The 5,078-nt window shown below is 43.6% G+C and overlaps 1 pseudogene across 1 annotated transcript; it reads right to left on the bottom strand.

The window, feature by feature from the left end:
• Nucleotides 1-1,045: 1,045 nt before the first annotated feature.
• On the bottom strand, nt 1,046-1,610 carry LOC308421477 (tRNA-specific adenosine deaminase 2-like; annotated as a pseudogene). The gene has a single exon. The product of its transcript is annotated as a tRNA-specific adenosine deaminase 2-like (transcript).
• Nucleotides 1,611-5,078: the final 3,468 nt, after the last annotated feature.

The following is a 5,078-nucleotide window of genomic DNA, read 5'->3' as shown; positions in this document are numbered from 1 at the left end:
AAAGAAGTGAGGGAAGGCGGGTGTGGTGGTGTGTGCCTCTAATTCCTCCACCCTCACAGGTAGAGAACCGTAGGCATTCCTAGCCAATCTACCTATCTGAATGGTAAATTTCAAGAAATCTCTTTAGAAAAAGAAAAAAAGGCTGGAAGGAATGGCACGGAATCTAAGAAATAGCACCCGGGAGTCCCCCCGGCCTCCACACTCACACACATGGTCATATATATGAAGGCAATAGAAATCAGGACAAGCCCAGGTACCTGTGCCCTGGTGGAGTCTAGTGCAGGACGGGTCCGAATGCACTCAATAAAATAGCTTTCTTTCTTCTACTTCCTGTTTTGATCTTGATTGATCTTCCAACAATTTCCCTTTTCTTGGGGGAGGGCACAAGTATGTGTGTGGTATCATGTGTCAGACTTGCATTTGGGTTGGGAGGGGTGCGTGTGGCCATGTGACGCCTGAGGTTGACACCGGGGTTCCTCCTAGATCACTCTTCACATTACTTACTGAGGCTGTATCTCTCTTTTGACTCCAGAGCTCAACAATGAGGGCTAGCCTGACTAGTTAGCTCGCTTTGGGATCTCAGAAGCCCATCTCTGTTTTCCAAGCACTGGAGTTACAGGCAGGCCACCAAGTCCACCTGACCTCGATGGGGACCCAATCCTCATGGTTGCATGGCAAGCATTGTGCCACTTGCACATTTGCACAGCCACAAAGAACAGCATTAAGCCAGGGCTTAAGGCTGTGGGTGAGGGTGAACGCTTGCTGATCTCTGGGACCTCAAACCTCAATAACCGCCCCCGCCTTCCTGGAAACATTCTTTCAGCTTAGTGGAAGAGCTATCAGCTGTTTACAATGTCAGACTTTTTTTCTTTCTTTCTTTTTTTTTTTTTTTAAGGGCTAATTTAGTCCCTTAACAGAGCAAACAAGGAGATACCATTTTCACACACAGTGATAACATATAAACGCGACCAGCGACGTCAGCAGCCCTCAGTCAGGAATTCTGTCCGGGTCTCCAAGAGGTACTAGGTCTTTGATCATTACAGCATCAGGATTTCTGACAATCCTTTTTCCAAACTTTTGATTTTGGTACATTTGGGTTTTCCTGTTTGTAAAAGGTCTTTAGGAACTCCACAGCCTCCTCTGCATGGTACCCAGGGATGCACTGAATCGGTCTCCCAGTATTGGGTAGGTCAGCAGAAGCAATGTTTAGGACGGGACCACAGCCACCAAACCGTTAGTTCTGACAGCCATAGACGACCAGAGGGATTTTCATAAGCGGCACACGTGATGTACGGCTCCACGGTGACGTATAACACGGTGTGTTTGAATACAGCAGAAGGGCTCTGTCTGTGTGGGTGACACCAGTCTAGGACCTGATCAATGGCCACCATTTCAGCATGCCGAGTAGCGTTTTTTATTTGATTCACTTCATTTTTTCCCTTCCCCACAACTTCATTGTTATAGACCATAAGGCACCCAACAGGAACTTCAGTATTCTCTAGTGCATCTTTGGCCATTCACATCACTTCCTCCATCTACTTTTCAGTCTCCTGTGCTGACACCACACACGAGCCATCTGGGGCAGTGGTAGACTCCACTTTCTTCTTCATGTCACTGTGTCTGCCACTCAGAGACTCCGGGCCAAGGGCAGGATCATAGCTTCTATACAAGACGGTCTGTGTGTAGTTCACTCCTTCTCATAGTCACTACCTTACATCTCCATGGAAGAAAAAACATTAAAAAATATTAAATATTTACTATCATGTAGGGATAAATAAGAAAATCAGGAAAAGAAATAAAAAGTTCTGTACCCTTCTGTGCAAATTGCCAGTAGATTGGGGTTTGATTGATGTGAACGAAAGCAACTCCTTTAAGGGAGAACATTTAATTAGGGCTGGCTTACAGGTTCAGAGGTTCAGTCCATTATCATCAAGGTGGAAGTATGGCAGTGTCCAGGCAGACATGGTGCAAGTGGAGCTAAGAGTTCCAACTCTTATTCTGAAGGGAGCTAGAAGACTGGCTTCCAGGCAGCTAGAGCAAAGGTCTTAAAGCCTATGTGTACAGTGGAACACTTCCTCCAACAAGGCCATACCTACTCCAACAAGGCCACATCTCCAAATAGTGCCAGTCCCTTGGCCAAGTTTATTGAAACTACTGCAGAGACTCACCTGTTGAAGTGTGAGCTGAGTTTTGAGGTCTCTCTGTAACTGGCACATGAAAAGTCTTCATGTTTGTTAAGTACAATGTGAGGTTTCAATACACACCGAGTAATACTCAATCCAGGGTAAACACGCAGGCTGAGGAAATGGCTCAGTTGGTAAAGTCCTTACATTGTAAACATGAAAACGTACATTTCACCTCTCCAGTCCCTTCATGAAAGTTACAGGTGCAGCAGAGAAAATCACAGCACCAAGAAGGTTGAGACTCAAGGGTCGTAGGGGCTTCCTAGCCAGCTGTTTTAGCCAGATTGGCAGTCTCCATGTAAAGTGAGAGAGATAGTCTCAAAAACCTCAGGTAAAGAGCAATTGAAGACACAAAACATCAGTGTCTGTCCTTTGCACACATGCACATGTGCATAAACAAAAAAAAAAAAAAACATGTACACACAAAAGGTATTAATTTTCTTTATCCTGTTTTTCATAGTGGGAAGACCCCAAATTCTCCCTTTAAATTTTTGTAAAACAAACAATATATTATCATTGTCAACAGCTACCCAACTGTAAAATGGCATGCAGTAACTTTTTTGCATTAAAATTGGGTCCTGAGCTGGGCTTCCAGTACAAAGGCCATGGACAAGATGGTGCCTCTGGTGCAGGTGTCTTCCTGCTCAGTTGTGTTGTTCAGCTCTGCTGATACTTCTCCCTGGTCCTTGACATGATCTGTGTTGCCAGGTGCTACAGTTATCTAAAGCTGTGGGCAGGAAAGGAGGGGGTGGATGAGCTGAGACTGACTGAGAATGGCAGATGTTCACAATGACTTAGTATCAATGAGAGGCACCTGTGAGATTGTCTTTCTTTAGCCCCTGGGAATAAATAAAGCTTTGTTGTTTTGTAAAAATAAAATGGTCCTCCTTAGCCAACCTTATCCCATTCTCCTCTTTACTCTCTCTAAGCACTGTTAAGAAAATATATTAATACTTAAGAGGTGGGGTGTATGAAATATCTAAATCAGGAAAATCAATGATTAAAGAAGCATAGAGTAACAACTTACAAGTCATGTGGTGATATGGACAAGATAGAGCTGCCCACCTTTATCCCTGGCCACCTACAGCAGGCAGGAGAGTTATCCCTGTCCATCACCTGAGCAATACACTAGAGCTGGCCCTAGATGTGGGGCTTGCAGGTGAGCCAATCTCAAGGGCAGGATTATGAGAGAGCATACCTCATATATGCTGGGCATTGGACCAGATAGAGAAATGCCCTCTTCCCCTACCTCATCAAATGCTACCTATAGCAGGCAAGAGATCTGGTCCCAGGGTAATGAGAATGGGAGAACTGGCCACATCCCTTATCAGCTGCAGCAATCAGTAGAGTGTGCCCTAAACCTCACCTGGGCAGCAGGATAGAGCTGGCCCCAGTTGTGAGGCTTATGGTGATCTGGCCCCAATGGTATAAGCGTAGGAAAACCAGTAGGCTGACCAGCTCAGATACCTCTCAAGCCTAGATCCAGGCCTTTGAATTGGCCCACTTCAATATCTACCCCACTGATGAACTGTTGTAATTCATGAAGGGGCTGGTCCTAAAGATCTAAAACTACAGGATAGCCATGACACAGGGCAAGAACAGGATATCCAAGAGAAATCCCAGTGAGGTTTCAGCATTAATGGGATAAAAGAAGCCAGAGCCCTCATGCCAGACCAAAATGTCATTCATTCTGAGGAACATTTTCACACAAAGATGCATGTACAAAAGAGTCTATGCTGGGAGACACTCTGTGGCACACTATAGCTTCTACAATGAGAATTTTTTTGTCTGTTGGTGGGGAAATTGCAAAGGTGGAGGGCAGGTATAGAGAGAAGGGGAGATGAGTGGGATTAGAATGCATGCTGTAATTTCACAGAGAATCAATAACACTTTTTTTTTTAAATAGAGTGGAAACATGACTTTTCCTGGTCTCACCGCTGTAATACCATACTGAGACCAGAGAGCAAAGAGCAGAAAACAGCCACAGCATGATTTTGGAAAGGATGCCAGGGTGGAGCATGCTTGGGGCCATAATAGCTTATACTTGTGGAGCAAAAAGCATCAGAAGACTGTGTGAGCAGCAGAGATCATTTTCTTATTCTTTGCTTAAATAGATTTATATAACTCACCCTATAGCAGGCAAGAGGAGAGAGAAAAATATGACCTGTATTCAGGCAAGTGAGGTGAAGGTACAGACTTAGGAGATGGACAGAAGATGGGATCTAATGACATTGTTTGTGAAGACCTTTGGGTGTTGGAGTGACTGATCTATCAGGTAAGAGTATGAAGGATGGGTTGGTTAGAGACAGCTGATAAATTGCCTATCTTCTGAACTTGAGTTTGGACCCCAAACACCTACACAAAGATATGGGCATGAAGTCACATGCCAATTATCCCAGAGTTGAGGACCAATCTACAAAAATTCCTTAGGCTCTCTGACCATTTATTCTAGGCAAATTGGTAATCTCTAGGTTCAAAGGGCCCTTTCTCAAAAAAGCAATCAAAAAAGATATACAACATTGTCCTCTGGTCTCCACATATAAGTGTGTATATGTATACATACATAGAAAAATATAAAGACAATGATCTTCTTAGATGTTTCACTCTACACAATCTTAAACTAAACCTACAGCATCTCTGGGAAGGACCACAGAAGTTTATGAAGGGCATCTAATCACCTAGATTCTTGACCTTGTGCAAGGTTTGTTCTACATGGTTTGTTTGCTGCTGCTTAGTAATAAATGAATTGAAAGGAATATGATCTTTTTAATTGAAAAAAAAAGTTTGCTGAACAATATTTTGTCGTTAGGAAGCACCAATGGAGAAATTACATGAGAGTAAAATGATAAAGAGCATTCTTTGGACATTGAATTGTGGAGAGGCATAAAATATATA

The sequence above is a fragment of the Micromys minutus genome, assembly GCF_963924665.1.
Source record: "Micromys minutus genome assembly, chromosome: 6".
Lineage (NCBI taxonomy): Eukaryota > Metazoa > Chordata > Mammalia > Rodentia > Muridae > Micromys > Micromys minutus.
This window is presented reverse-complemented; position numbering and strand designations above follow the sequence as displayed.